The sequence below is a fragment of the Terrapene carolina genome, unplaced genomic scaffold (assembly GCF_002925995.2).
Source record: "Terrapene carolina triunguis isolate 2854851 unplaced genomic scaffold, T_m_triunguis-2.0 Scaffold231, whole genome shotgun sequence".
Taxonomy (NCBI): Eukaryota; Metazoa; Chordata; order Testudines; family Emydidae; genus Terrapene; species Terrapene triunguis.
In genome coordinates, this window is record NW_020664582.1 from 1,600,946 (window position 1) to 1,612,934 (window position 11,989).

Below are 11,989 nucleotides of genomic sequence, written 5' to 3' on the forward strand. Positions count from 1 at the left end.
GGGGAGTGGGGACCCGAGTGGAAGGCGGGGGAGCTGCACCCAGCTCACCTTAGCTTTCTCTTGCGTTGTGGGCTTCTCCATAAAGCGAGCCACCTGCTTAAGCATTTTGAAATCTGCTGGCTCAGAAACTGAACCTTGGCCCAAGTCACCGGAGCCGCTCCTGATTGAGTAACGGAGGGGCAGAATTCAGGCACTGCTGGGACCGAACCCAGCAGATGCAGCCACATGTGGAGTTGATGGATGCGGGTTGCTCCTTTGCTTCATTCCTGTTGCCCCGTTATCTCAGCGGCTAGAGGCCTGGGCATTTTGCAGCCCAGGCCTGTGAGATCCACCCCAGAGCCAGGGCTGTTTGTCTGCAGCCCTCCTTTGTTAGCAGCACAGGGAGGACAGGAGAGGGTCGCAAAGTAAAGGGTCGTTGCCTGCATATGCCGCGGAGATCCTTTGTAATGCTGCGGTGCTGGGGGTCGGTTGGATTCTTTCTTGGCTAATCCTTTGAGCTCATCTCAGAACCCCACATGTTCCCCGTCTTTAACTCCATTCATTCCTCCCCCATTTGCCAGCTGTGATTGGGGGACCCTTCCCCAGCAGTGAAGGGTTAAAGGCCCACCTGGGCAGTAATTGGATTGGTATTTGTGAGCCAGCCAGGGTGGGACATAGCAAGGCTCAGGAGATGACGTGGCAGACTCTGGGCCCTACGAACAGGCTGAGAGAGTTCAGTCTGGGGTGACGGGCTTCCTGGCGCCCGGGAAGGGCCAAAACGCCAGAGGCCGGTGGAGCGAGAAGCCTCAGGAGGACTGAGCTTGGGCAGGACAGTGCTAGATACCTCCCCTTGCCCCAGCTCAGAGCCCAGGGCCCCGAGAACAGGTCGATTCTTGGGGACTTCGGCCTACGTCTGCACATTGTGCAGCACTAGCTGCTCCTCAGCCAGAGGCGTGCAAAGACAGCCAGCCTGCAGGGGGCACCGGAGCCAAAACCCCTACAACATCACACCCCGCCACAAGGGGGCGCTCTGGTGGGCTGTGTGCATCACTACACCAGAACAGCCCTCCAAAAGCATCTCCTTATAGGGACCCTCCCCGTTACGACCTGCTGCCTCCCAGCCACATGTGCATAGAATATGCCTGCCCCACAGGGCTTAGAGGCCCCTCCATACAATACAACTGTCACAGACACGGTCGGCGTATGTCCAGGCTGTCGACTCTGCAGTCGTCAGCAGGGATCAAACCTTGGACCCCCAGCCCCAAAAGCACGTGAGCCGAAAGGAGTCTCTACTAGCCTCGAATAGGCTCTTATCCTCACTGGCCAGAGACGTGATCACACATACTAAGCCAGCGTGTCACAGATACACGTGTTCCCTGTGCTTAGTGGGCAGACATGGTAGGGACCCTGCAGTGACTCTATCCAGTTACAAAGGCGACAGTAGGGCTTTAAGGACATCCGAGTATAAGCTACTCCCTAGCCTATGCTTGCTCCTTTCGCGCACTACTTGCCAAAACAGTGATGCGTATGTGCGCACACACACACACACACACACACACCCCTCTCGCTAGATGGAGGTGCCAACCCTGGTTTTGCTGCTCATCTTCCAGAGCTGAGAAAAAAGCTAAACACTCTGTCCACCGAGCCTTAACACCGCCCGCTCTCTAGCGTGGTGGCCTTCAACCACAGACGCCGACTCCGTGGGTGCTCCGGGGCTCAAGCACCCACGGGGGGGGGGGGGCGGGGGAGAAACAGTGGGTGTTCAGCACCCGCTAGTCAGAGCTTGAGTGTGGAATGTGATGAGTTCTGTGCTGCTAACAACTTCTGCCCTTGGGGCCAGGAGTTTGTTTAGAAACAGAGGCAGGGTGTTTAAGGTAACAAAAGTCTTGTCATTAAATTAAGGATCGTTAGATGATCCTGAAAGCATTCCGAAACATAGGAAACCAAGGGTAGGAATAAATGGCCCATTTTCAGAAGAGAGAGAAATAAATAGAGGTGTCCCCCGAGGGGCTTGTACTGGTCTGGGATCAGGGCTGTTCAACATATTCATAAGTGATCTGCAAAGAGGGGTAAACCGTGAGGTGGCAAAGTTTGCAGAGGATACAAAATTACTCAAGATAGTTAAGTCCAAAACAGACTGCAAAGAGTTACAAAGGGATCTCACAAAACTGGGTGACTGGGCAACAAAATGGCTGATGAAATTCAGTGTTAAATGCAAAGTAATGCACATGGCAAGATAGAATCCCAACAATACATACAAAATGATGGGGCCTAAATCAAGAAAGATCTTGGCGTCATTTGCAGCACTCTGGAAGCACTATGTTTGCAGATTACTGCAATTTCACCAGAATCCTGCTCACTGGGCCTGGATCATCCTGAACTGTGGAACGCTCATTCTCCTGCTTCAGAAGACTTACAAATTATCTAATGGGACAGATGTAACTGACTAATGTAGCTGTCCTCAACGTGCATCAAGACCATACCAGGGAACTAGATGTAAATAAGATTGCTGGCCGTTTCATCCAGCAAGCTACAGTGAGACGTAATCTCTTTAAACGGGGACGTTAGTGAAGACAGCTTGTAGGTGATTGCAATGATCTTAATATACTGTAATTCAGGAGAATGTAATTATGTCATTCATAACAATTGAATCATTATTCAAATAGTAAAGATACCAATGACGGTAGACACATTCAAGAACTAGAATATGAAATAAAGGTATAAATGTGCTGAAAATAGCTTCCCCCCAAAACTGGCAAACCACCCCACCCAAACACACACACACACACCCCTCCCTCTTCAAAACCAAAAGTCAGTGTCTATGCCTCTGACTAGGAAGCAAGTGGCTGACATTTGGTCTTGGGAACTGCTCCCCAAGTCTAGGAATTGGGCCAATCAAGGGCAGAGGCCCGGAATCTCATGGTTCTTAGGCACCTCAGCCCCAATGGGATTTAGGCACCTAAATACCTTTGAGGATCTGGGCCAGAATGATTCCACCAGCCCCTACAATTCAGCTCTAGGTACAACGCCTCTCATCAGAGCTGGCATCTGATGGGCAGTCTCAGACCCATCTCCAGGGGGAACCAAGCCCTGCTCTTATTCCTCTGTTAGCCATGCTCCTAAGACTGGCTGAGTAAACACCCCCCTCTGACCGGAGCCTGGTGCTAATGCTTACAAAACCCTCCGCTTCCCCGAGAGGAGTTCATTATTATTCCATGCTGGTCCTTTCCTCATCTGGAGAGGGGCTGGGCCAATCGCTTAGAAAGAAAGGCAATTACAAATGGCTTTGAAAGGTAAGGAGGAGAAAGGATAGTGTTTCCTAATAGCTTGGTTCATCCCACTGTATTAGCCTGAAACGTCTAGTGTTCAGAGTGAGAACCGGGCTGCTGGCATACCTGCGCTGTCGCCTAGGTGCTGGGATGCTGTCAGATCTGCACACCTGACCCGTCATACATCCCAGCGCGGGCACCGATGGCATCAGAGGCAAAGGTTTCTAGTGCTTCTCCACAGCCCGGTCCTAGGGGCAGGCTGCGAAATACCATATCCCTTGCGAAAGTGTATGGCGCACAAGGAGCGAAGGCGCCACTGCTGCATGGGTGGGATTCCCAAAAGGTATTTAGGCACCAATTGATTTCCATGGGAGTTAAGCACCTAACTCCCTTTGTGACTCCCACGCCTAGGTGCTGCATTACGAACTACCATCCCAGGGCATTATGCAGCAGTCTGATGTTGATGGCACTTTGCACCCCTACGGCCTGATCTTCCAAGGTGCTAAGCACCCTTAACGCCCTCAAAGTCAGTGGCAGTTGAGGGCGTTCAGCACCTCTGAGTGGGCCCCAGGGTGGCAGACACCTGCCTTGGTACATTATAGGAACACGGACCGAAAGTGAGACATTCTGAACACGTGGAACCTCCAAGTTGCGATCCGCAAAGCTGACTAGGGGATTTAAACACCTGGGGTGAACTCCTGGGCCCACTGAAGTCTGTGGGAGTTTTGCCATTCAAAGGATGACTTCAAATGAGCCAGGATCTCACACTAATTAATTCTAAGGGGAGTTGTGTGCCTAAATCCCCTAGTCAGCCCTGAAGCGCTCAGCCCTTAACTTTACTTCCTGAATCCTGGCATCTCTGTCGTGTGCAAATGAGTAAGACATCTCACTGGGTATCAATCTGCACGTTTGGGTATCTCGGCGCCATGCACACAATAGATATGTAACATAAGAGATGGGCCCAGCCCATTAAACAGAGCCTGAGCTAGATTCTGAGCACCCTGCAGGCTGGGGCCACTGGTAAAGCTGGGTAAAAGAGGGCTCTGGTTCATATTTCAAACAGCTCCAGTGCTCAGATCCAGGGTTCCAATTCAAGCCCGTCTCTATTATAGGTTTAGGAGAAGAAATGGTTAATGAACAGCCCAGCGGCGTGGTCTCAAATATCCTAACGCATCATAGAGCTGCATTTATCTCCTGGCCCTCAGCTCCGAGCCCCCTGGCAGCTGCAGCAGGAAAGACGTGATAAGGACCAGGAAATCAAATTCGCCAAGGAGGCTTCTTGTACTGTAGCCACTGCTAAAGAACAAACCCTCACTCCGTAAATGCAGGCTGTCAAACGCCTTTGTTCTCTGGCACCGTCTTGACCTGTACTGCCAATTGAGCGAGCTACCGTCTTATAGCTTTGCATGGACCAGGCTGTCCAAGAGGAGATAACTCTGACTCCTGCTTGGTTCTTGATTAGGGATGTTCAGAGGGCCAGATCATGGTATGGTGTAATGGGCAAGGCCCCATTGCAGTCAAAGGAGCTGCTTAGGGGAGAATCCACTCTGGTGTTTCAGTCACCCAAGTCTAAGGGGATTATGGGGGTATGTCTGGTCCTTCCTTGACATGTTCATTGTTACCAGAGTGGCTGTTTGAACTGAAACTAGTTGCAAACATATCTAGCATCTGCCAGATCGGCCACAGAGCACCGGGGGGAGGGAGGGGGGAGAGCAGCAGTGTGCTCCCCAACTGGGCTGAACGAAGCATCCTCGGAGAAATTGGCAATGAACAGTGCCGAGGGATGGATAACAGCAGGTTGCATCCCTAGATCATCAATCTTGTCTCAGCAAACGTTGCAAACCAGCCACTGACATTAGGAACAGAACAACTTTCCAAAGACTTGGGGTGCTTTCTGATTTTAAAGAGAAATAAGAACATCCATACTGGGTCAGACCAAAGGTCCACCTAGCCCAGTATCCTGTCTTCCGACAGTGGCCAATGCCAGGTGCCCCAGAGGGAATGAACAGAACAGGTAATCAAGTGATCCACCCCTGTCGCCCATTCCCAGCTTCTGGCAAATAGAGGCTAGGGACACCATCCCTGCCCATCCTGGCTAATAGCCATTGATGGATCTATCCTTCATGAATTTATCTAGTTCTTTTTTTAACCCTGTTATAGTCTTGGCCTTCACAACATCCTCTGGCAAAGAGTTCCACAGGTTGACCGTGTTTTAAGGAGTCACTCTCTTGTACGATACCAGATACTATCCCCCCCTTGCTAAGTTATTGCCCAGTGGGGTTAAGACTTGGACTGACTTTGGAGCACGGGCTGAAGTGGCTTCTTTACAGAGCAAGGGCACATTAAGTGACTGGGTAGTGGACCCATTGCTTCGGGCCAGAGGTGGAGGATGGGACCCAATTGGCTATTGTCTGTGCTTGAATTTTAGGGGGAAAAAGAAGGCAGGTCCTGACTAGCAAGTGGCTTGCTCACTTTAAACAGAAGTGAGAAGTAAGGGGGCCACAAGCCAGGAGTGAGGTAGCTCCTAGCAGCAGTAAGGCGACCCAGCCCCGCAATAATTTGAGCACTCGCCCTACAGCCCTGTGAGTGGTGAGGAGAGCTGAGGCTTTCACTTCTGCAAATCAAGCACCTCTTTTCCTAGCCCCGATACATCCCAATGACAACGTCCTGGCTTCCAACTCCAGTGAGCCTCCAGGGCTGGCCGGCCCGTAGGCCGCGGGCCCGTCTGGCCAGCGCATGAGGACTTATAGCCCAGGCCCTTCCTCCAGGGCACCGCTTTGTCAGTTCAAACAAAACCTCACAAAACACAACGCTCCCAACCAAAGCAGGCTGCCGGGACCCAGAGGCCGATCACGCTACATGCCGCCCCCAGGGCTAGTCACAGACCCCACACTCCTGCCTACTGTGCTCTCCCAGCCCTGGATAGGGAACGCTGGATGCCTTCCCAGTTGTGTTTTGTAATCAAACAGGACAGGCTGGCCCCAGGGCTTTATATAGGCAGAGCCTCCTGTTACATCTCCACTCGTCATGCCATGTTTGTTTCTGGGAGGGAGACTAGCTCCCCAGTTAAGCTCCACTCTCAAAGGCTGACCCACCCTTAAAAGATAGGGGTGGAACAAATCGACCGACCAGTGCAGGGTTATTCATCCCAGGCTGTTGGCTAGTGTTTACTTGGCCTAGTTTTGACTCTCCCCGGTGATGGGGCTTCTACCACTTCCCATAGGCAATTGTTCCACAGCCCAACCCACGCTGCATTCCCTCCTGCTGAGACGGGATGGCTATCCCAGGGCAGGTCGCAGGGGCAGCTCACAACCACTGCAATGGAACGCAACGCCCATCACCAACTCAGCCTGTCCTGCGAGCCTGGGGGCACGTGGTCTGTGTGACCTGAACAAACAGCCCTTTTCATCACTGTGCACTTCCAACCTGCGTCACACTCGCATCGGAAGCGATTGGCCTGCTCTCCAACGCACTTGGCCACCCTGCTCCGCCGTCCGGGGCTGGCGTACCCTGGCTGGCAAGATTAAGCAGTGAGGGTGGGGTTATGGCTCGAATTGTCTTTACAGGTTCCTGGTGGAGGAAAGCGATGCTTTGCTCCAGTCAACGACCTCGTTCCCAGACATTTGTGCTAACTGGCTCCTACAGAGATGCAAAGCAAGGAACGTGCTTTTGAAAAAATGATATTCTATAGCGTGTTTGAACAACTGCCACTAAGAGTTCCTGCTGTCACGGTTTATTTGCACTTGTGTGCCCCATACCACAGCAAGGACAACGTACCGACAACAAACCCTCCCCTCCCACACACAAATCCTTGTGCTGTCCTGCACTGGTCAGGCCGAGACGCATGCATTGGAGTGACTGCGTTCGGAGACCCACGGGTGAAATGAGGTACTAAGAAAGGCCACACCCTCCTCCCCACAAGTAGCCCCCTCGAGCCTGGCGTTCTACTACTCGGACACACCCAACAGCAGCGACACACCAGACAAAGACAGCACATCAGGGAAAAAGTCCAGTCTTCCTCGAGTTCTTCTACAGTGTCTGTCCCCTGCTCGGCAGAGGGAGCTGACTGGAACAAATACTCTGTAGAAATATTTCAGTATTTGCCTCTTTTTCCTCTCCCCACCCCCCTCCGCCCCCTTTTTCGGGTTGTGAGTACAGCTGTAGACTCAGTGAGCTGGATGGAGTCTAATAAAACATACAGTATATATTGTAATGGACTCGCAGGGTGCCGAGTGGTCTGTGTCTGGAGAGTGCATGGGGATGGGTTTTGCAAAGGCTGTCTTCTGTCTCCAGATCTCAATCGAGGCCCGGTACACACCAGGTAGCTAATCCATCAGCATGTCTGTCTCTAGGTTTCTCCATGTGTCAGTGGTTCCCTCTGTCTCTTTGTTTCCCTGCTCTCTGTCTAATCTCCCACTCCATTCACCCCTGCGGTCGGGGCGCAGTTCTCAGCACCTGGCAGGATCACACCCTTGAGATTGGTAGTACTTTCCTCACTCCCGCCAGCCGCTTTTCTTCCCCTGCAGCCGTTTCCATGGCAGCGCTCACTCCTCCAAGCGCAGTTGCCCTGACACCAATAAGCCTACAGACATCAGCAGCCATGGGGGGGCGGGGGGGCGCAAAACTCCAGGGATCTGTCAGGCTGCAGACAGAAGGTTGGTGCTAGGGCTTTGCTAGCAGGAGTGAGTCCATGGTCCCTGACCTCACCCCATCCCACCACCTTAAGTCAGTCCGCTCCCTCCTTGACGAGCTCCATGCCACAGGGGAACGGAGAAAGACGTTGCAAATCAACGCCGCGCTGCAGGTTGCATGAAATCCACCAGGGCCTTTGGGAGCTGGCAGGGTGATGGGCTTGTTTTTCATTTCAGAGGTGGAAAGGGAGCAGGGGCACAAAGATGAACGGACAGGGAGGGGAGAACAAAATAAGTGGATACTAAAGGAGAGAAAAAGGCGTAGAGAAGCTAGAGCAGACAACGGAGATGAAAGAACAGCAGGAGAAGACGACTAGAAAGACAGCAGGACAGACAGACAACATCTTCCACGAGGGAAGCGATCCAAATCGGAGGGAGAAATGGCTCATGGGACTATAAACATCACGTACTAAGAGCTGGGACTTAGCGATAATTGAAGAAGTCACCCTGCTGCTAGACGGAGCAGGGATTGTGGGCCTGAGACCTGGAAGTGCTACTCAGAGCGGTTTGAAGTCAGGGCAGGTACATTAACGGGTGCAGGGAATGATGCTCTTTGAGGCCCCCTACGCAGCAGCTGCTGGGCCTGGAGGCAGTTTTATTGTGAGCAGGGGAGATGCTGCCATGGTAATATCTTGGCTGCAGAAAGCTAATAAGGCCTAGTCTGGCTTTCCAGTCTGGGCACGTGATTAGTCCCCGTGGGGGGCGCGTCAGTCTCCAGCTTTAAAGGGACACAGCTCGGCTCTGCTGAGTTTTCCCGAGCCCCTGTAGGCCGGGGGGGGGGGGTTCCTCCATAACTAATTATTCAGTATTTGTAGTTTTGGGGGTTTTCAGGCCAGAAGGGAACCTTGGCTGATCTGGTCTGAGCTCCTGTGCAACACAGGCCAGCGGATTTCATCCAGTTACCCCAGTAACTTGTATAGGGCTAAAGCATCTTTTCCCAAAAGGCCTCCAAGTCTGGCTTTGGAGCCCTCGAGAGAAGGCGAATCCACTTCTTCCCTCGGGAGCCGGTTCCCATGGCCACTCGCCTCTGTTAACAATGGGCACCTGGTTTCTAGGCTCATCTCATTTCTCGCCAACGTCAATTCCGCACTGATGGCCCAGCACGCACGTGTGATCCTATAACAAACCAGCTAGCGCTCCAAAGTGGCCCTACAGTAACAAAAGCTGTAGGCCCAAGACCGACCCTACAATAACAAACTGGCAATGGGCACGGGAGTGGAGGGAATCAGGCATGACACGAAAGGAAGATTCTCCCCGAACCCGTCCCAATTCAGAGTGATGAAAGCTGTTGTGGTTGCTCTGGGGTCATGGGTCCAGCAAATCCTCCATCACTTGGAGGCTTTCACGCTTTGGAGAGGATACACTCGCTCAGCCACACACGTGAGGGCTCAGGACGGGACTCCCTGGGGGAGCTGCCGGGAATCCAATGAAGTGACCAGAATGGTTCCTCCTGGCTGTAAAACCTAGGAATCAATTACACTCGTTCTCAATGGACAAGTGTCTGCCTCACAAGCCCAGCAGCACACCTGGCCCACAGGCTGCCTGACTCAGAAGACAGGCTGTACCTGGGGAAGGGGTTATCTTTGGGCCCCCCAGGAAGGAGCTGTCTAGGCAGTGCGTGCTCTAGGGGGTTCAGTCGCCCAGGCTGGCAGGACAGAAACACGGACAGTTTAAAATCCTCATGGGGATGGCAGTGCGCACAGCCCAGCTCTCAGGAACAGCCCCCTAGGGACCCACCGCAGGGAGGCAGCGTGTAGGGAATTGGGATACCAGGAGGAAACATAAGGAGGAGGGTGCAACAGGTGAGGCCTCCTGCTTCATACTGAGAAAGCAGGGCAATCGGCTACTTATCTTAGGTGCCTTTAACAAATGCAAGAAGCCTGGGAAACAAGCAGGAAGCAGTGGAAGTCCTGGCACAGTCAAGGAATGATGACATGTTTGGAATAACAGAGACTTGGTGGGGTAGCTCACATGTCCGGAGCACTGTCATGGATGGGTATAAACTGTTCAGGAAGGACAGGTGGGGGAGTGGCACTGTGTGTAAGGGAGCGGTGTGATTGCTCAGAGCTCAAGCATGAAATTGGAGAAAAGCCTGTTGAGAGTCTTTGGGTTAAGAGTAGAGGTGAGAGCAACAAGGGTGATGTGGGCGTCTGCCACCAGACCAAGGGGGGGGGGGGGGGGAGGGGGTGGACGAGGTTTTCTTTGGACAACTAACAGAAGTTTCCAGATCACAGACCTCAGTTCTCATGGGGGACTTCAATCACCCTGACATCTGCTGGGAGAGCAATACAGCGGTGCCCAGACAATCCAGGACGTTTTTGGAGAGTGTTGGGGACAACTTCCTGGTGCAAGTGCTGGAGGAACCAACTAAGGGCTGTGCTCCTCTTGACCTGCTGCTCACAAACAGGGAAGAATTGGTAGGGGAAGTAGAAGTGGGTGACAACCTGGGCAGGAGTGACCATGAGACGGTTGAGTTCAGGATCCTGACAAAAGGAAGAAAGGAGAGCAGCAGAATACAGACCCTGGACTTCAGAAAAGCAAACTGACTCCCTCAGGCAGGATGGGATCTGATGGGCAGGATTCCCGGGAGGCTAATCTGAGGGGGAAAGGAGTCCAGGAGATCTGGCTGTATTTTAAAGAAGTCTTATTGAGGGCGCAGGAACAAACCATCCCGATGTGCGGAAAGAATAGCAAATATGGCAGGGGATCAAATTAGCTTAACAGAGAAATCTTCGGTGAGCATAAACACAAAAAGGAAGCTTACAAGAAGGGGAAACTTGGACAGATGACTAGGAAGGAGTATAACAATATTGCTCGAGCATGAAGGGGTGTAATCAGGAACGCCCAAGGAGTTGCAGCTAGCAAGGGATGTGAAGGGTAACAAGAAGGGTTTCTACAGGTATGTTAGCAACAAGAAGGTGATCAGGGAAAGTGTGGGCCCCTTACTGAATGGGGGAGGAAACCTAGTGACAGATGTGGAAAAAGCTGAAGTACTCAATGCTTTTTTTGCCTCGCTCTTCACAAACAAGGTCCGCTCCCAGACTGCTGCACTGGGCAGCACTGCATGGGGAGGAGGTGAGCAGCCCTCAGTGGTGAAAGAATAAGTTAAGGACTATTTAGAAAAGTTGGATGAGCACAAGTCCCTGGGTCTGGATCTAATGCATCCGAGGGTGGTGAGGGAGTTGGCTGATGTGATTGCAGAGCCATTGGCCATTATCTTTGAAAACTTGTGGCGATCGGGGGAGGTCCCAGATGATTGGGAAAAGGCTAATGTAGTGCCCATCTTCAAAAAAGGGAAGGAGAACCCGGGGAACTACAGACCGGTCACCCTCACCTCAGTCCCTGGAAAAGTCATAGATCAAGTCCTCAAGGAATCCATTTTGAAGCTCTTGGAGGAGAGGAAGGTGATCAGGAACAGTCAACATGGATTCACCAAGGGCAAGTCATGCCTGACCAACCTGATTGCCTTCTATGATGAGATAACTGGCTCTGTGGATATGGGGAAAATGGTGGACATATCTTGTTAGCAAAGCTTTTGAATACGGTCTCCCACAGTATTCTTGCCAGCAAGTTAAAAAAGTATGGATTAGATTAATAGACTGTAAGGTGGATAGATCGTCGGGCTCAATGGATAGTGATCAACAGCTTGATGTCTAGTTGGCAGCTGGTATCAAGCAGAGTGCCCCAGGTGTCTGTCCTGGAGCCGGTTTTGTTCAACATCTTCATTAATGATCTGGATGATGGGATGGATTGCACTCTCAGCAAGTTCGTGGATGACACTAAGCTGGGGGAGAGGTAGAGATGCTGGAGGGTAGGGATAGGGTCCAGAGTGACCTAGACAAATTGGAGGTTTGGGCCAAAGGAAATCTGATGAGGTTCAACAAGGACAAGTGCAGAGTCCTGCACTTAGGACGGAAGAATCCCATGCACTGCTACAGGCTGGGGACTGACTGTCTAAGCAGAAAAGGACCTGGGGATTACAGTGGACAAGAAGCTGCATATGAGTCAATAGTTTGCCCTTGTTGCCAAGAAGGCTAATGGCATATTGGG